A 21,788-nucleotide genomic window follows, 5' to 3' on the forward strand; every position below is an offset into this window, starting at 1 on the left:
TTTTTTTAAAATCAATATTACTTAGCGAGTACATTTGTTGGGAGGCAGAGGAATGCGTCATCCATAGCTTCTGCCCCACCCCTGATCTAATACAGCACAGGTGAGAAACGGTACTCACCAAGACAACCGTTCTGCTCTTATCCCAGGCAGAAAATCCAAGCTGAAGATGACAAAAGCAGTCTAGCTAACATTGCACAGTAACACAAGCACGCATGCACAAATTAGACACAAAGTAGATATGCACTCCTGATGGAGAACACATACACCAGGTCAAATATGCCTTTATATATGAATAATATTAACATAGCCTCCACAAGATATGAAGAATACTAGCATAAACAATGCATCAGTTGAATGCAACAAGAATGGCATGCGAGTATAGCTCACCAATACAGAAACCTGAGTGTAACTGGGCAGCCAATCTTTTTAAAAATGGAATCCAAAGCATGCTTTGAAATAGACAAAGGCCTCAAGAATTTAAGAGAACTTAAAAAGCTGAATCCACTGAATTACAGAGCTGTGCGCAGCACAGATGGTAGCTGGCAATTAGGGCCAAGGTTTGAATGAGATGGGGAGGATGGCAGAACTAAGGCATGAGATATCTATTCCCACGATGCAAGCAGGATACACCCAGATTAAAGGTTTATACGAATGCAACCATTCATTATTAATCAGGTGCAGTAAAATACCAAGCCAACAAACTCCATGAAGAATAACGCAAGAGGGTCCCTGGTGTAAACAGAAAACATGGCTCACAAGTTATATAATATTAGCTAAACTCCTAATAAATAAGAGCCAATTCCACTTCATTAATGGTCCTCAAACACATGACTTATAATTGGAGAACACTGGCTATTCATTGGGAACCAGCATTAGATAGGACATGTGCAAGACTCACTAAAAGTACACGCAGACATAAACCGCCCTGGAAGGTCAAGTACAAAGGGATTGCCCGGTCTCATGGCCTGAGGATGAGGGATGGTATTTTCTTTAAAAGAACAAAGACAGTCCATGGAACTCTCTCCCCCTACAACCAATCGGCTCACATCATGATGACCGGTCAAGAGTCAAAGGTTGGTTAGTTTCGTTTAGATGCATTTTTACCTTTATCGAAATAAGGGTGGTCTCCGGGGGAGCCATCAGATATGTCTAACCCAATCAAATGTTAAACCCCCATATGATCCATATGTAGCCACCATACCCATTAACCAATCCCCGAAGATTTTTGTAACTGTGATTGAGTAATGTCAGTGATGACACGGTTGGTGTACTTAAATGATTGTTGTGTTGGCTTGTATGCTGTCCCTGCTTTATTTGAATGATGATAAAGCTGGGTTTTGACTTGCACTTTGTCTATTTCGTCATTGAATCTGGTTAGGATTGACTCCAGTTCCTCTGGAATATTTGGGACTTTTGGGCCCGCCTTAACAAATTAAACAGACAAAACAAGTTTGCAAATGACATATCTTTTTATAAGGCAGTATGCACATAGAAAGACTAGTTTTCATAAGGATATGCATTTTAATATAACTTGGTTGAACTTGAACAGTTTACATGAGCATGCATTTTTTAAGGTTTACCATTTTTTGCATTTCATTTGAAATTGCCTGTCATTTTCAACAAGGAGTCAAACAAATGCCAAATCTTCTTGAAAGAAATCTAATCTTGCCAGGAAATTTCATAGCTGTTTCGAGAGGGCAGATAAATCCTTTCAGCTGTTTCCTGGTCCGCTTCCGCAGCAATACATTTTGAATGTGATCATTACCAATAGTTATTGACTGCATTCCAAACATTTTAATTATGCAGTGAATACTGGTAGTAATGGACTACATTTCATACATTCTATTTGGCCAAGAGAGGCAATAATGCCATGCATGTGCTTGTAAAGGTTAATTCTATGGAGCTATCAAAGAAAATATCTGTATATGAGTAAGCAAACTTTCAATAAATTGTCAAAGTGGGGACAAATGTATGCATCCATCAAGACTGAGGATTAAAGCAAGGCCCTGAACAACTCATGTAGCAGAATTGGAGTCTGATTGGGCATGTTACCTCCCCAGTGAGTCTTTCTGACAGAGCACATCAAGCATGAAAACAGCACAGACTACTATAACTAGGGGACTCCATAAATGAAAGCACAGACCCAAGTGATGAACAAGAGACCAAGCATAAGAATCATGCAACAATGATACAGGAACTATCATTCTCTGTAGTTCACTGTGGTACATTTTTAGGTTGTTTTGGGCCAATTACACAGTGATTCCTAAAATTAGCCGATCTGAGAATAGCGCAATATATGGGCTTTTAGAACACATGGATCCTGGGAGAAAATGGAAATCCTTGGAATTCAAGGTGGCCGGATATTGCCAAGTCCAAGAGATTCAGGCTTGCAAAGATAGAAATAACAATAGGTCTTCTCTTCATCTCCAGTGTAGGTCACACTAAATGATGAAGGGATGCAGCAGAAGCCATGCAGCAGAAGCCAAAAGCGTAATCAGCCAAGGAATTAAGAATCCCTGAGCTGAGAGGTAGTCTACTTTGCATTTATCCAGTTGTGGGTTCTACTAAAAAGGAAGTCACCACTTTTATTTAATCTACAGGACATCTCTCTCTACATAGCCTTTTTAGGTTACAACATACTGCCCAATAAAGATCTACTTCACTGAAGGACAAACATACTTTTTGGGTCTGAAACATGTTGGAAGACTGTCGGCACTAAAGCGGAATAGACGACAAAGCAATTTGTTTATACATGTGATCATGCTATAAATAAATAGAGACTGTACTGGTGTATTTGTAACACTGTAAGATGTGTTTAGTGGAGTTCAGTACAGTGATGCGCTGAATCCCTTTTGTAAAGTGGACAATAAACAGTATGCACGTTTTGTACAGATCTGCATGGTTGGTACTGAAAGGATACTAGACTGGTTTTCCATCTTGTGGTTTTATCGAGAATGATTTTTACTACTCTGAGAAAAGTAAATCTCAGTGTGAAAGCATATGTAGATTTTTAAAACTCTGGCTAAGAAAAACAAATCCTTACTAATTAATAATTATATTTTGCTCCAGATAACACTTTCTAATGCAGAATGCGGGTTGTATGGCACTGTAAAAAAGGTCCTTACAAACCCCAAACTCAACAATGTTCATTTTAATTAGTATTTTAGGACTCATTTTACAGACAGTAAAATATTAAAATCAATTCAGACTTTTCTGACAAAGTCTGGCAATATGTTTAATACTATAGCTTCTGCAGCTAGCACACATCACTTACACTACAAAAGACCTTGGACTCAAATTCAAAGCACTATCGTAAAAATACAATGCTCCCCTTAATTTGCCAATTAACATGTACAACTTAACCTTTCCATTCCATGTATTCATGGTCTGATATGGCAGCAATAAAGGGTCTATATACAAGACAATATTTAGGAAGGTTCATTAACTAAGCCATAAAGATAATCTACTACTCCACCTATAATACATCTTGGAAACACTAGAACGGGTACACAAAGTAGTTCATAGCACCAGTTCGTGAAAAACCTTGGCAAACTTAGACCTTTTGTGAGGCACCCAATGGCGATACAGAACCAGTGAATTTGAATTCGAGTTGATAATATATTTATACTTACTTTTTCTTTGCAGCTTCTTAAAGTAACTGGGAAGCTGCATTCTAAATATCCTGACTACATCAATTTGTGTCATGGAAGTGTGAATATAGAATAGTGCATTGTGCAGAGGGCTCCACCATCAGTCATTCATATAGTCAAGAGGTTTCCCGGATCATTTATAGAAACGAGTCGCATCCAAACCCAAACATGATTTAACAGTTTCCATCTACAAACCCTCTGCCAAAACTCAAACACTGAAGCAAGACACAAAGCGCTTTTTATTTCCTGAAATTCTTTCGCATGCAAATTCCTTTCAATGTGTGCATGCCTCGGCCACCTGTGGTTACATTGTACAATAAACACCCCTTTACCCATCGAAGAAAGTCGCCTACTGAATAAGTAAAAATGACACACTTATTACTGCTAATCACGCGACTCTGAAAAATGTGCACAATCTGTTCAATCGAGGCAAATTTAAATGGTTCTGACAAGCAGCCTGCTAGGGCCAGTGACAGGGATAATGCCTCTTTATGTGGGTAAAATGTTGTGGCAGATAGGTCACCCTCTTAAGGGGAATCAACTGTGTCTCCTTTTTGCATTTCCACCACGATCCTTCATCCTGCAGCCTGGAGCTGAGAGTGAAATGCAAGAAAGGAGCCCAGCGCTCAGAGCAAAAATCTGCTTCCAGTACAATCCATTATATGTGACAAGTTAAATGTTCCATGGTACACCATATGGCATCGGAGCAGGGCCATTGATGGAAGAGGGAAACTCAGCAGATAAATCCTGGAGCTTGGCTCTGGACTCCAGCTCGGCTTCCTTTTATACCAAGCACCATGCACAAATAACAAAAATAGAATGAAAAACATTCAGAAGGAATTATTTAAAGATAATGACATCACACCACTGCCAAGGCCAAATGAGCGACAGTGATGACATGCAGAACATTTTTTGTCGCTTGAAACAGCCCAAAGAAGCAGAAAAAAAGCACATTCAACGATCTTAGATTTACTTTGTAAAGACTTCAATCTAGGGTTTTAGTGAGATGTAAAAAGCACAATATGGAAGCAAAAGGAAATTAAAGATTCTAAATAGAATTGTTTAAATAGGAGCTTCCATTACACGTTTCCCACAAATATTAATGTTCATTTATATGACCCATTGAGGAGCAATCCCTTTGGCATTCTAGAATACACCAACTGCTATCTTCCTAATGTCGCTTCTGGCTTAATTAGTTCATTAGCTCCCTCTTGTGGACACAGGACAGGTCAGACATCCATGGAGTACCCGGCCAGTTCAGGGAGCAGGGCCTTCACCAAATTCAAAAGCCCCTCAACTATGGAAGAGCAACCCCATATAGGGAAGTCAGCAAAGACGTTACATGCACACTAATAATCAACACTGAATGCAAAAGAAAGATTAACAATTGCTGAAAACAATGCAATAATGTCAGCAGTAAAACAGCTTTTGTGCTGTACACTTTTGTTTTTTAAGCAGTGCCAGTTAAATGGTCTATGTTCTACATGGGGAGTCGAGCTTTGGGACAGGGAGCCTGGATGGAAAATATTCACTTATGAACTGCAAAGTCAAGATGTTTCAAAGTCAAATGGCTTTAGTAGTTCTCCGATTAACTTCCGGCGAGTTGGTTGCCCAGGCATTAAAGCACATGCCTGGTTACCCTCTTTGAGAGGTCAAGTTCTAACTTGGAGATCTAGATTTGGGATCACATAAATGGATATCTACATATATCATATGGCTGCATTTTACGTAGGAAAATTAAAACAAACATTTTGTTCTCACTCATGCATCAACAAATTTGGCATGCAACTAATTCGCCCAAATCTTAACCATGCCAAATTCAGTGAAATGCCAACAACTTTTTCATCCAAAAATTAAAAAATATATTCTTTGCATTGTCACAGAAGCCAACAATCTAAATTTATCATGCCATTTCTCCAAATAGGTCAGTTCGATGTTCAAAAATGTTTGCCCACACAGCGCTTATTTTGAAGTTTTGCACAGCAAAATACAATGTGAAAATTCCATTGGTCAAACACTAAACATTTATTTACTTTTTAACCAAAAAATGTAAAGATTCCGCACAAGTGGAGGAGGCACAGAGGCTAAAACAGAATGAAAAAATCCTGCAAAATAAACAAAAACATCCACAGCCAACACAAAACAAAATGAAATGTATACCAGTGAAATAAAAATTCTAATGCAAAACTCACAAAAGTGCAGCAGTACACAAGATGCAATCAAGCTGCTTTCGGGCACAGTAGTGAGAGGACAGTAGAGGGTCGAAACGAAATTCAAAACATTCTGCAAAACTAATATTATTCCAGGAAAGCACAAAAAAGACTGTCCTCAACACAAAGAAGGGCCACTATACGCGGGGAGCAAGATTAGTGGAAGAAAACTATGAAAAAATGTGCCATGAAATGAAAACTATTTTGGAAAGTAAAAAATATGCTTAAAAAAAGATGATCCAGCAAACACAATTTACATTAGGGCTGCCATGTATACAGAAAGGGGCTGGAGGAAAAAGAAAATACAAAAATAAAGCAATAAAAGGGAAAACATTGCTGTTACTTACTACGTGTACAATGTGAAAGTCTACAAACGTTGAGAATGCCAACTTTAAGTTTTCACCTAGTAGCAAACAGCAACGATAATTCACCCCCATACATGGCAAATCAAAATGTAAGGAGAACATATGCATCTTTACAACGTATGCATACTGTATACCAAGATAAATAGCAAAACAAATTCTGAACACAATAGAATTTAAATAGTCCTGATGTGCAAGTTAAACATAAACCTGGATCTCACAAAAACATACTTTTACAGCCATCTTTATACTACATTTCACACCAAACATCTAGCATCCACATGCTAATTACAAACAAGTACACATATACAAGAGAAATATTCGAACACCAAACTATTAATATGTTAACAATCCAAGCCACAGGGTGAGCTAAGGTTCCAACATTGTTGGTTTTATTTTGTGTTAAGGTTTGTAAACCTGTACAGGTTTAAAAAATATATATATTTTGTGCCCACTGAACCATCATATTATATATATATATATATATATACACACATATATACACATTCATACTTTAATGTCCAGCGGCGGCTCGGAAGGGATCTGCTTTTCCACTAATCGCTGAAACGAGGGAAGTACTGTTCTGTTTTAACAGACAATGTGAGCCCGGATTGTCGGAGGACGCGGGACGATGGCACTGAGTTTGTAATTACAGACGGTTGTTTCAGTTTCATTTTCTGGCTTTGGGAACTACTAACCACTTTAATGGAAATAAACCAAGCAATCCTATAGTAACAGTCCCAGATGTTGGAACATGAGTTCTAAACTGATATTGAACAGCATATGAAGGGGCACAGTAAAGCAGTCAAGTGGTACATAAAGACTATCATATTTTGTTCTATATTAGTCAACAAAGTCCCAGCAATATACATTCTATTAAGAATGAGCACCCAAGCAATCAGAGACAGCGAGGGGAGAACAAGCTCATACTTCTTTGTTCAACAAAACTTTAAAGAACAGCACAAGCACGAAGAAAAGTAAACGCAATCTCCATAACCATAAATAATGAAGTTACACTGTTACGGGAGTATGCAAAAAAGAGATGTCAGTAAATGGTGGGAGGAACAGTCCCTCCAAAATTATATTGATGTAAAGCGGATTCCTAGAGGTTTGTGGATGCTCACCACACCATCTTTTGAAGAACAGGAACCGGAAATTTTAGAAGAATGGGTGACAGCTACAAACCACTGTTCTAATAATCTTCTCACATTACTTATCAAATTTGCCAGAGGTGACAGAAAAAAAAGATATTGATAAAAGAATGGCAGAAATTGAAGACAAACTACAAAAACTGAAGTTGAGAGATGAAGGTCAAAAACTCAAGAGTGACAAAAAGGGACGTTTGAAGAAGAGATCCAACAAAGAAAACGGCGCATATTTCAGAGAGAAAGAAAATTACGAGAATGGGCGAGTCTACACATTTGCTGGACGTTTTCACCAATTAAGAGCACAAACAAAAATAGGAAAGACAAAAATCCCCACAACTAGCTAGGACGCGCTTGAGGACGAACCGTCCATCTCAGAATCAGACATAACAGGGAGCGAGAGTGATGAACCAACAATTCAACTAAATCTTTTAGAAGAAATGCGTCTTTTATGCCAAGACGGAAGAATGGGCAAGCAAACAGGAGGGTGAAACACACGTGGACAAGGACAAATGAGGAGGGGCAGAGGGGCAGGCAGCTTAACAAAGAATGCTTCAAGGAGATTGCTGCGCTCTGGAAAATAAATAAAGATGCATTACAAGAGAGCTCCAAGAGGACTGCGATTGACTTATCCAATAATTTATTAATGGATTATCAACAACAAGCTCCTCCGCCTAGGCCTTACTTTTTGCCCAGCCCCAACCTTTGATTATGTGCAAACACGGATAGATTTTGATCAGTATGTCTGGAAAATCAGATTGAAAAAATGATTTGCCAGTAATCCCTATAAAGGACGACCAAAAATAACACGAAGGCAAGACTGAAGTAACCATACAAGATCTGGGCACACTTTCCACTGTTGTACATCTTCAAGAAGAAGGAGGAGGCGTAACTACAGAAAATGTAGAGGTCAATCTGGAGGATCTATACATTAATACTGAATGGTATAAAAAGAGTAAATTAAAGGCCAAATCCAAACGTAACCCTCCCATGGCAGCAGGAAACAAATTGAAGCCTTCCAAAGCCTTGTCATCGAAGATCTGAAGAAGATTTGGAAAAGGCAGCACAAGGATTTCAAATCTAATATGTTGAACAAACATAAAAATGTATTAAAGGCACTCGGTCAACTGCCACAATGCATAATCAAGGCCTCGGACAAAGGTCGAAACATTGTGCTCATTAACAGAGACAACTATATTTGTGTGGCTGACAGACAACTAAACGATAAGGCTTGTTATGAGAAGCTAACCAACAATCCCATGAAAGATTTGAACTAAAGGTTCTAGAATTCCTATTAGATTGGGAAAACAAATGAATGTTGGAGACCAAGACCTAAAATTTCTATTTAAACCCCTCTCAACCGTTCCCACAGTATATGTTCTGCACAAAAACATCAACAAACCCCCGGGCAGAACGATAATTACTCTAGTAGGATCGATCCTTGGAAATTTGTCGAAGTTCATTGATGAGACACTTTTCCCTTTTGTATCATTTTTACCTTCTTACCTCAGAGAGACAAAGGAATTTTTGGCTAAAATAGATGTATTACCATGTAAATCTGAATATATCTTGGCCACTGGATGTGGTCTCATTGTATAGATCAATGAAGCATGAGTGGGACATCAAGGCTTGTGCATACTTTCTAAACACCAGATCCCTCAAATATTCAAGACATACTGAAATGATTTGGCCAAACTATGCCTTACAATGTTTTTCTTTTCAATCAAAAGTATTATAAACAAAAACAAGGAACTGCCATGGGCAGTGCCCTTTGCCCCTCTTATGCAAACTTGATGATGGGATAGTGGGAAAAGTTTGAAGTATGGAAAGACAATAATGAACTGTATACTAATAAGATAGCAATGTGGTATCGCTACATCGACAACCTCTTTATCATATGGCGAGGGAGTCCAAAAGAATGGATTGATTTTGTCCAACATCTCAACGACAATGATTTCAACTTGAAGTTTACAGAAAAACACAGTTTCAAAAAAGCAATTTTTCTGGATGTCAGTGTTTATAGAAACTTGACAACTGAAAAGTGAATTATTCCAGAAAACCACAGGAGTCAACATCCCTTTGCAGGCAAAAAGTGTGCATTCTAAGAATCTAATTTGGAGCATCCGTTATATGGGGAATGTATCCGCCTACGGAGAAACTGTTCCAGTATCGACACATGACAAAGAAAGCCAGCTCAGAGCATGGGGTTTTCAGCAACAGGGCTAACAGAAAAGAATCACTGAGCAAGCATATATAAAAGCACAAATGTGTGGTAGGTCAGCACTGCTGCTGGACAAGACAAACATAAGGTGGTGGTGAAAAGGAAGAAGAAAAGGATGCGACCCGTTTGGTGTTGACCTATGGAGAAGCAGTAAAGACAATGAGAAACAATCTTCAGAAACATTGGAAGGTATTGATGACAGATGTGGATCTAAATCATACCTTGTGTATACACCCCAATGTCAGTTTCTGCAAGTGCAAATCTATTAAAGTTTGCCTAGTTAGCAGCTACATGGTAAGTGAAACCTGCTAACTGAAAACCACATGGCTAGATAAAAGAACCAAAGGGTTCCACAGGTGCACCAAATGCAAAATGTGTACATGATTGCACAACGTATCAACACCCACTTCTAAAGACATCACAAACAAAATCACGTGCAAAGCAGGATGTGTTGTATATGTATTAAAATGTACGTGCAGCAAATGGTATGTGTATGAAATGCAAATGAAAAATAAGGCCCTTACAGCATTTGAGGGCTATTAAAAACAAAGTTTCACGTATCCCATGGCTGAACACTTTCAGGAAAGTCACGATGGAAAACTGATTTTTCTTCTTCGGATTATATCGAATCGAAATTGGACCCAGGGGCGGTGATAGAGAAATTGCTCAGACAACAAGAAACCAGATACATCATTGATTTTGAAAGCAAAAACCCTGGGGGACATAATGTTGATGAAGAATTTTATACTTTTTTAGGATAATAAATAATTGGATGTGATAGAATAAAATCGATTCCTCTTCAGTCTCATTATCCTCCCCGCCCCTTTCTGTGAATCTATTCTGCCATTTCCCTATCGTATTATTTACACTTTAGATTTCCCATCCTCTTTTTTAGATGATATTGTCACTTGCTTGTCCCAAAAGAAAGAAAACCAATTCATAGTGCATCAAACCCCACAAGGTGTGATCAAAATTCGGGATGGGTGATGCAAATTATATGTAATGAAGTACTTTGCTATTTGTCTCTCTTTGCACATTTTAATTTATTTCATTTGGAAATCACTTAATTGACACCGGTCTACCATTGCGGTACAGACATAGTGTGGTTGGTGGACGTTGTCCTAAAACTAGAACTAACTAGGTGATTTTCTAGTTGTGTTGGTGCACCATGAAGAATTACATGTTTTTGAAGTGGTTCTAGGTTTCCGTGTGCACCTGTCTCAGTCCTATACACTAGCGTTTTCTAGATGGATATTAAAATGAGTTTTGCAGAAATGTTAAATATTGAGGTATGTTTAAATCCCTGCCTGACCCTCCTTATTTTCCTAACTACATGCAATCCTGGATTGCACGGCACATGTAGAGAAAAGATAGCAAAGTTCTTTTCGATCCTCCTCTGTTCGTCAATTCTGGAATGAATGTTGTAACTTCCCACTACTAGCCGCAGTGGATTAGGAGCATAAACCAACTATTTAGAAGTTGTATTATTTTCACTGATCATTTTTCAAATCTCATCCAACAACCTCCAGACTTGGGATGGGAGGGAATGCATAATTAAGTTCGGGGCTCTTCTCAGACATGCCACTTATGAAGTTCCCAGGCATCCTGCCAATTCTGTTTGCAGACAAAACGCGCTTGATTGAAAAAAATCTTCAGCAAAGGATGCAGTCAAGCAAAATAGTTACACTGCAATCCCTTCAACAATAAAGAGTATTATTGGCCACAGAGAAGAGGTCTTCTCTGACAGGAACCCAAAACCATCTCCTATCAAAGGAAGAGCAGGTTTACAGTAATTTACAACCTTGGGTTTATATGTTAAAGAGGATGTCTTGTACAAGTGGCCCCAACCAGTTACTGTATGTAACTTGTGTCACATATCCTTCGCATTCTAAAGACTTTCACCACTGGGAAAATGAACTGACAGTGGGACTGCAAAATATATGCCTCACAGCACACCATGTTTATACATGGATTGTCTACAGTCTACACCATAAAAATGGGGCTCTGCACTGCACCTTCCTCATTTAATCAAGCAATACAATACCTCAGGAAAATGGTCAAGGATACAACCAGAACCAGTGCCTGAACAAGAGTCAATTATCATGCAACACTGGGACAACATGGCGCCTGAAATATAAAATACAGTGTCAAGCTCAGTAAACACGGCCCCAGTCACTGGAATGATCTCAATACCTCCCAGGGAAAACAACACAAACATCTTCTCATCCAGAGAGCCCAGAGATTAGAGCAAGACAATGATTGCTGGCTTCCACCTTGGGATACTGTGTCCAGATAATGCCACGTAGGCAACTGGCCTTGCATCCTGAAAAGACGAAGGGCCCACAGACTGTAGTCTACCCTTTGCTTTCTAACTAATGACATGCCTTTTCCTTCTCCCTCACCACTGCCAACTTCAATCCACATCTTCCTAAACTACATGCATCTGTTAGTTGTATTTCTACACAACCCAATACCATGCCCACTTTTACAAAATGGTGTACACTCCATGGAGACCGTGTCAGCCTTGCTCAATGTTAAATGTCAAGTGACCTGAATTCAAAGCAACAGAAATCCATTAAAGGAAAAGTGTCAAGGAGCAAAAGGCTGAACCAGCCAACTCCGAGCTTTTGGTATGTGCTCTCAAACACTTATTATAGTAGAGCAAGGATTAACCGACCCATTCAGAGCAAATGCATATTCAGAATAAGCTACTCCCATGCAGGCAAAATGTGTTATCTTCTCCCAGCTCTCCTATAATCGCAATACAGGGCAGAGGAGCAACACAGTGGCTCAGGCTCACTGACCCGCAGCCTACTGGCACGAATCTAGATGGTGCTGACCTCTGGCCACGCAGAGGTGGAGGAAGGGTCTGTAACTGTACTGAATGCAAGTAAGCATCAGTGGGGCGTTGCGGTTCCCATTTCATAGTGGTATACAATTACCTTCACTTTTCACTACTGAGGTCTGCTTGTGCTGAAAAGGCCATGTACATTAAAACTAATAGGATGTCCACAGGAGACAGTAGCCTTGCAAACAGGAGTCTTATTTTTCATTATAAATTGAGCATTTAAGCGCATTACAATTGTAATAATTACAATTGTTTTTTTTGTAACACGCTTAATACCCGAGAGCAGCTTCTAAGTGTGAGACTGGGAGACAAACTTGTGTTGCTATGTGTTGTCTTGTTTATGTTTATTTGTATAGCGCTCTGAACCCAGAGGCAGAAGGGCGCTTAAAGAAGACTGTTACATAGTGAGATATATACAGTTTCAATATACAGCAATTTACAGAGTTCACAAGCACAGTTGAGCAGACGGAGGTGTATATACATATCTGGGGGGTACGTGCTATTCTTTATTCAAGAGCCAGCCGGTGACATGTTTCCTGAAGACCTGGAAAGACTCTATAGTTTTAATGTTGAGTGGTATGGTGTTCCAGAGTTGGGAGGCAAGTACTGTGAAGCTGGCAACTCCCGCTCTTTTTAAGGAGAATCTAGGCGCTGTAAGGCAAAGTATTGGAGGATCTAGTGGTTCTCGTGGCGGGTTTCTTGGTAAATTTATTAGTGAGAAATGGTGGGGCTAGATGGTTTAATGCCTTGTATGTGAGGCAGATGGTTTTCAGATCAATTTTTGGAAGTATGGAAAGCCATTTGCACGATTTCCTAACAGTGGAGAAGTGCTCTTGCCTGGGGATGTCGAGTGCTGCACGTAGTGGGTTGTTTTGAAGTACCTGTAATTTGTTAATGACAGATTGGTTAGCACATAGGTACAGGCTACTGCAATAGTCCTGTTTGGACCGTATGAGGGCTCTGGCAAGGGTGAGGCAGCGAATTGAAGGTACGCATACATATGTAATGTTGTGCTCACACTTGGAGTTTGTACTAATCACCATATGTGTTAAAAGAATGTACCCTTTGTTAAAAGAAGAGGCCTTCTCTTTATACAGCGGCATTTAAGACCTGCTGACCTGGCAAGAACTTGTTTTTAACAGAAGAATTGTGTTTGGTCACTGTATGTCGAAGCATGCTGAGCCTGCTAAAACTATCTGCAGATTACGGGTGGGGAAGGAATGAGTAAGCACAGCCTCGTGCACAGAGATAAGGACACAGAGGGGCACGAGAGAGAGCGAATAACAGATAACAGGAAACCACAATAGCAGATGTTGAACTGTTGACCGTTGATGCAAAGTCATGACTGGGAGGAACCGCCTTCTGGTGGACATAATCTATGTGCAGCAATGTATGACAATGTAAAACAGATGGGTATAAAAGGACCACGATGTGCAGGGCAAAGGGCGGCACTTTGACGACTTGCTTTGCGAGACGGTTGAACTTGTGGCCCATTCGCGAATGCTTGTGTGTTAATAAAGCAATGTTTACTCAACTCTATTCTGTTTGAGTTTTTATAGGGTCCCTTTTGTACTGATTATGGTGACGGCGAGAAATCGCACCCACAATTTTGGTGTCAGAAGTGGGATGCGAAGGAGCGACAGTCCGTCACTGGGTGAGGAACGCCGCGGCGGAACCGGAGAAGGAATTGATCACGGGGCCCCAACAACTGAATCCGCACCTTTGATTGCAACCAACGCGTCATCCTTGTTTTTCCGGCTCCGTTGGCGGTGGAACAGCAGGCTGTCGCCCTTCGGGTCCGGAACACTCTGGCGGGACCCTTAAGATAAGTGGTATGGACGGATGCATGATGGAATAAGGAAATAATGATTCAGGGTTTGTGAAGAGGACGGTGGTAAGTCCGTCTATGAAGAAGTAATGTTGAAATGATGATATGATATGTTAGATACGCCAGGAGGATGTATTATTATTGTTAGCCAATAGGTGCATATTTGGGAAAGGTGAGTGTTTTAGGCAATTGTGGTATACCAACAAAATGGGTCAAGCGGCTTCCAGCAAGAGTGGTATAAGCAAGAGACACTATGCCCCTCTTGAAGGAACCCCTGCATTTGATATGTTGATTAAACATGGATTGAATTCAACATTGTTCTTAAAAGAATGGTCCGAATACACAAAAGATTTGATTGAGCATAAATGGCCAGACACCGGGTCCTTTGATGTGGACCGCATATCCAAAGTAGAAATAGAATTAGTAAAAAGACGGGTCAGACCCGCACAGTTTGAGGCTATACGACTATGGAGGGTAGAAGCAATGCGCAGGCGCAATGCTCAGAATAAACAAAAAGCAAAGGAGCAGAAGAGAACGGTAAATCAAAAATTACATGATCTAGAGATAAAAGAGAAGGGTGAGAGGCTAGATCAGTTGGATAGACATATGATGATTAAGAACAGTGGGGGTATGTATCCTGCCGTGCTGGTGCCTCGATATGAAGATGTGATAGGGCTAGAAGCAGAACAAACAACGACTGAATTATTGTTTCCAGGAGCTACAGCTCCACCGGCAGACAGTGAGGGTGAAAGGGTGGAATTCCCAATGAAGTATGGAGACCCAGATAGGTTGATAGACCATAGGAGAACGACTTACTGTAGAAAAGGATAGAGATGGAGACTTGCAAATCCTTATGACCGGGCTGTATGGCACACCCCTCAATGACAGCCTACGGGACCAATTGGGGCGTTTGACACCTTTGGAATTTAGGACAGTGGCCACTAAACTATATACCTTTCATGAGGGTAACTGTAAATTGAGAGGACAGAGTACTGCGGATCTGCCCTCAGCATATCAGGACGCTGTCGCGTTACTACCAGTGACTGCGTCCAGTGTTCAGTTATGGGGATGTATGTCCGACATAATAGCAGAAGTCATAAGGGGCGGTGTTGAATGGGAGAAGGAAAAGAGGGCATGGGAAAGAGAGGTGAGGGAAAGAGAGGCTAAACTCAAAGATGCAGACCAGGCGGGCCAAAACGTAGCTAATCGTATGATAGCATCCATACACTAGCAGTCCATGTCCACCCTGGTGAGTCTGATGGAGGGCCTTGGCTGGCCTATACAAGTAAACGTAATTAAATATCTTCTTATTAGGGTGGATGATATAGAAGAGGAAAAGGAGCCTAGATATGTGTCCCAGTGGAATAGGATGGAATTGGATAAGAAACTGCTATCTAATATAAGAGTGGATGATTCAGGGGCGGAAGAATGGAGGATGGCTAAGGTGGAGAAACTATTAAAAGATTATAAAAAAATAAAAGAGAAAGCTCTTAGTCATCAATCCTCTGTTTCGCCACCAGCGCAGGCCCTTGTAAGTGAACAAACAGACATGGAAAAGTTACTATTAATGCCAATGAGAGAGTGCCAACCCACCATAGAGGCAGCCACTGATAACATGATGCGCACCTATGTGTATGTCCCTTTATCCCGAATTGAATTAATGCATATCACCAAGTCCATCCCCGACCCCCGTATAGACCCGGCAGGATTCTACAAAGAAGTAGGAAAGTTATTCAGACCAGGGTTATTTACCGTAGAGGATGTAGATAACATATTGTTAGCCATTGTCCCAGAAGAAATATGGACCCCCTTTCGTGCCAAAGACAATGAAACAATAAAATGGAAAGATGTAATGGATGCGAGCAAAAATAGAAAACTGCATGAGGAATATCCTGAACCCCTAAGGGGGCATGGCATGGCAGTCCTGAGGGCTCTAGAAAAGGTGTTACCCCCATTTGATGTGAATGTGGAGAAACTGTCCGCTGTGATACAGGGTGCAAGTGAGGAAGTAGCACAGTACTTTCTGCGTTATGAAGCAGCATTCAAAGCGCACAGTGGGCTAGAGATAGGGTCTGAAACGGGCCAACGGTACTTTGCCACAAACTTTGTAGAGGGGCTCCACGGGCCAATTCAGGAGAACATTAGGAGGGCAGAAAGTACATGGATGACTAGAAACCCCCGGGATCTCCTCGAAATGGCTAGGTATTACGAAAGAGGGGAAAGAGTGAAGGGACAACAAAAGGCACGACAAGAGAAGGATTTAAAAACCAAAGTGTTGATGCAACAGTTGCATCAAGGGCCCCAAGGCAGGTATAACTACAATTATAACGGCCCGTCACAGGGCTATAGTAGCAACATGATAGGGGGCCAAGGGACAGGAAGAGGTACAGTGCAAGGAGGTGCGCTATATGGGAGGAGGGATGGGCTACCCCAAGATGTATGTGCCTTCTGCAAGAGACCCGGACACTGGAAATCCCAGTGTCCCCAGAGTGGTGGGAGAGGAAGGGGCGTACGGCCCCCTTCACAGACAACATTTGCCCCAGGAAATAGGACTGGTGGGTACGGCAACCAAGACAATAGAATGTTTAAACCCCCTCAACCCAATGCCTTTGACGGACAAGCAAGAGGGGATGTTCCCTGGCCGGCCCCGCCTCCCCCCAATCTACTGTATCAGCCACGACAAACGACACAAGTACAAGGTGTATGCCAGGGTGAAGAATGTGGAGAAGGGGTATACTATAATGATGATTTTCAGGATAACACAAGCGATATGTCCTGAGGATGCCGGAATGAGATAGCGGGAGTGGTGCAGGTTCCTATAGACCAAAGGGGGCCTTATGCCTCTATTAGGATCGGCCCCCACCGAAACTTGAGATGTCTGGTAGACACGGGAGCTGGAAACAGTTCCGTGAATATCAGAGCCGTCCCCGCTGTCCCATTATCGGATAAAAGCAAGGTATCAGTTGGATTTGGGGGAAATCCAATAAGGACTCCTGTAAGTGAAATAGTAGAAGCGGAACTTCATGGGGTAAAATGGGAGAATGGGTGGCTGTTGACCAATCACTGCCCAGAAAACTTGTTAGGTATTGATGCATTAAAAACGCTAGGGGCCACAATATATTGCTCCCCCCAGGGAGTGAGAATGACCATAAGCAAACCTATGAGTATGATAGGAGTAATGCAAACCCTGCCCCCGGAACTCCAAGACATCCCGAATGAACTATGGGCCACTCATGGGAATGATGTAGGAGTGTTGGATGTTTCCCCAGTAGTAATCAAACTTAAGCCCGGTGCCAGGTTGCCCAGGATAAAACAATATCGCATATCACACGAGGGAGAGCAGGCACTATATCAAATAGTACAGGACATGATACGATTAGGGGTGGTAGAACCAACAAATGATAGCCCTTGTAACTCTCCGATCCCTCCAGTACACAAGAAAGGTGATGAAGCGGTACCCTATCGTTTCATTATTGATTTGAGGGAGATACACAAAATAGTAGAACCCAGATATCCAGTTGTCCCTAATATTTCAAGTGTACTCACTTTAATTCCCAAAACAGCGAAATGGTTTACGGTAATTGATTTGAAAAATGCCTTCTTCAGCATTCCTATTGCCGAAGAAAGCAGGTACCTGTTTAGTTTCACTCTTCGAGATAGACAGTATCGATTTACTAGAGCCCCGCAGGGATATACAGAAAGTCCCGCCATATTCAGCCAAGCACTAAAAACACAGATGGATAACCTAGCCCTACCCGCTAACACTGCTCTGATACAATATGTTGATGATTTGCTATTATGTGCAGCCACCGAAGTGGAATGCCATTATGTGACCAGATTGGTGCTAATGCACTTAGCAGAGAATAAGCACAAGGTAGCCCTAGCCAAAATGCAGTATGTAAAACAAAAGGTCCATTATTTAGGCTTTGAGCTGTCCGAAGAGGGGCGAACCCTGTCTACTGATCGCATTGCTTTGATACAGTCCATAAAAGGTCCAGACACGGCAAAGGGTCTCCGAAGGGTAATTGGTGTTTTATCCTACTGTAGGCACTGGATTCCTGAATTCTCTGTATTGATCCAGCCCATGCTAAAAGCCTTAAAAGAAGTACAAGAAAACGGCCCATTAGAATGGACACCTGAGATGGAAAAAGCCCTGACAGCTATGAAAGATGTTCTATGCCACGCACCGGCCTTAGGCACACCTGATTATACTAAGAGATTTTGCCTTTTTGTTGATGAACAGGAAGGTTGTGCTGTGTCAGTCTTGACACAGGAACAAGGGGGTAAACAGAGACCATGTGCATATTTTTCTAGCACTCTGGACTCAGTAGCTCGAGGCCTACCCCCATGCATGAGAGCAGTAGCTGCAGCAGCGACAGCCCTAAAACAAAGTGCAGGTATCATCCTAGGGAGTGAAGTAACAGTAAAGGTTCCACATACGGTAGATGTTCTTCTGAATAGAGTGCATACACAGCATTTGACTACAGCTAGACTCACACAGTATGAGATGATCCTGTTTGCCAGTAATGTAAAAATTGAACGGTGTAACACTTTGAATCCAGCGACACTGCTTCCTTTGCCCACCTCACCTGATGACATTAGGCATGATTGTGTGATCCAAATGGAAGAACACACTAAGGGTAGAGCAGACCTGCAAGACACCCCGCTGGTTGATAATGAGGGTATATTATTCTGTGATGGTTCCTGTTTCAAATTGCCAAATGGGGAGACAACAGCAGGGTATGCAGTAACTACAGGGGAACGGTTGATTGAGAGTGGGAAAGTGTGTGAAAAATCGGCCCAGGCAGCAGAATTAATTGCGCTAACGAGAGCATTAGTGTTAAGCAGCGGTATGAAAGTGACAATTTATACTGATTCAGCCTACGCTCATGGGGTGGTTTCCAGTTTTGGTAAACTCTGGGGAGAGCGTGGGTTTTTAACCTCCCAAGGTGATACTATTAAACATGCCCGATTGATTGCTGAATTATTGCAAGCCCTTACGCTGCCCAAAATGGTGGCCGTAGTGAAGTGCTCAGCGCATAAAAAAACACTGGATTATGTCACGCAGGGAAATTCTTTGGCTGACCAGATGGCTAAACTAGCTGCCACAAGGGACACTCGGTGGGAAGCCCGACAGCTCATAGTGGGGAGGGATGTGACTATGGAAGGGACGAAGGAGCGCGTAAAGGAAATCCAAGCAGATGCAACCATTGAAGAAAGACTATCTTGGCACAAGGATGATCAATATGAGGAGACGGTAGATGGGCTATGGGCACATACCAAAACGAACACCTGGGTACTACCTGACGCATACTTACCTGTGATAGTGAGCGTGGCTCATGGTCCAACCCACGTTAACGCAAGAACTATGGAAGAAGTTTTAAGTACTGTGTGGTACAACAAAAGATTGGGAATGTATTGTCGCCAATGGGCAAAACAATGTGAAATATGTGTTTTATATAATGTGGGGAAAGGTGTACCGGCCCCGGCGGGCCACAGTAAGTTACCCACCTGCCCTTTTGAGGTGGTGTACTGAAGAACAAACTGGCAAAGGCTTGTGCTGAAACGGGACTGAAATGGCCGGATGCATTGCCTATTGCATTATTGAGTATGCGTACTATGCCTAAGCGTACACATGGTTTATCTCCTTTCGAAATTGTTATGGGGCGCCCACCAAGTATTGGGACCCCCATATCACCTAAGAGATTGTCTGAGCAAGCATGGCCTGCATTACAACGGTACTGTATTGGGTTAACTAATAGACTGATTTCTATTAATGCACAGGTGAACGCAGTAGCTCCATCTCCTCTGATAGGAGAAGGTCACGACGTGCAGCCCGGTGACTGGGTTGTTATAAAAGCCTTTGATCGCACCAGCGGACTGCAACCCAGATGGAGGGGCCCGTTTCAGGTTCTCCTCGCAACACAAACTGCGGTAAAAGTTGATGGAAAATCGCACTGGTACCACGTGAATCCAGAAAAGGGAACCAACCAACCCCAGGTTGCAACAGTACTGCCAGATGCCACTAGTAGGTGTGCCCATCGTCTCCGATCCCGTGACGTGTATGTGCCAAGCAACGTGTAAGGACACTGTTTTGAACTTTGATCATTAGGGAGATGAACATTTGGACTCTCTTGTTGGTTTTAGCAGAATTGTGCCTTACTGAAGACGACGGGCTTGTAGCCTGAAGGGCCTTCGGCGTTCCCCTCCTGGGACAGGCACTACGAGACGTGGGACAGATCGGATGAAGGTTTTCAGTGAGACCTACCACTATTAGAGTAATAAGGACACTGGTGCTTTAAATAGGGGATATTGCTATATCGCTAGGTTGCAACTGATATACGCTGTATACTGAGCCATATACTGAACTATGTCTACACCCGTGTATGCTGGTTTAGTCCCTGAACGGATAAGTGTATGCTCCTCAAACACAGAAGGTAAGAGGAAAGAAATGCCTAAATTGATGCTCAAGTGTGAGCAAAGGGTGGATTGAAGGTACGCATACATATGTAATGTTGTGCTCACACTTGGAGTTTGTACTAATCACCATATGTGTTAAAAGAATGTACCCTTTGTTAAAAGAAGAGGCCTTCTCTTTATACAGCGGCATTTAAGACCTGCTGACCTGGCAAGAACTTGTTTTTAACAGAAGAATTGTGTTTGGTCACTGTATGTCGAAGCATGCTGAGCCTGCTAAAACTATCTGCAGATTACGGGTGGGGAAGGAATGAGTAAGCACAGCCTCGTGCACAGAGATAAGGACACAGAGGGGCACGAGAGAGAGCGAATAACAGATAACAGGAAACCACAATAGCAGATGTTGAACTGTTGACCGTTGATGCAAAGTCATGACTGGGAGGAACCGCCTTCTGGTGGACATAATCTATGTGCAGCAATGTATGACAATGTAAAACAGATGGGTATAAAAGGACCACGATGTGCAGGGCAAAGGGCGGCACTTTGACGACTTGCTTTGCGAGACGGTTGAACTTGTGGCCCATTCGCGAATGCTTGTGTGTTAATAAAGCAATGTTTACTCAACTCTATTCTGTTTGAGTTTTTATAGGGTCCCTTTTGTACTGATTATGGTGACGGCGAGAAATCGCACCCACAGAATGGGTGATAGGAAGGGTCTACTGGCCCTAATAAGCTTGCCGATGTAGGCAGAGGCGATCATGTTAGTTTGTTTGGTGAGGTTGGAGTTGGCATCAAGGTAAAAGCCGAGCGTTTTCACACTTTTAGCAATAGGAATGGTGTGACCATCGATAGTGATGATGTTGTAATTAGGATTAAGTTTAGACAGGATACTGGGAGAGCCGACAAGGAGGCGCTCCGTCTTCTCATCATTCGGGCAAAGGCCATGAGAGGCCATCCATGCCTGAATGATGGAGAATATTTCATTAAACCGGGTGACATCCTCATGGTAATTGCCTGTGATGGTGAGGAGTATCTGGGTGTCATCTGCATAATTCGTGTAGGTGACAACCAGACGGTCCAGTTGGTCAAATCGTGGCTTTGTAAATA

The 21,788-nt window shown here is 41.9% G+C and overlaps 1 protein-coding gene across 13 annotated transcripts in view; it reads right to left on the reverse strand.

Annotated features, from left to right (window-relative positions):
• Positions 1–21,788, reverse strand: part of TCF4 (transcription factor 4) — a 1,236,777-nt gene that overhangs the window by 709,764 nt on the left and 505,225 nt on the right. The gene's annotated exons all lie outside the window — the stretch shown is intronic.

The sequence above is a fragment of the Ambystoma mexicanum genome, chromosome 6p, assembly GCF_040938575.1.
Source record: "Ambystoma mexicanum isolate Mex_15411 chromosome 6p, UKY_AmexF1_1, whole genome shotgun sequence".
In the NCBI taxonomy this organism is placed as follows: Eukaryota; Metazoa; Chordata; class Amphibia; order Caudata; family Ambystomatidae; genus Ambystoma; species Ambystoma mexicanum.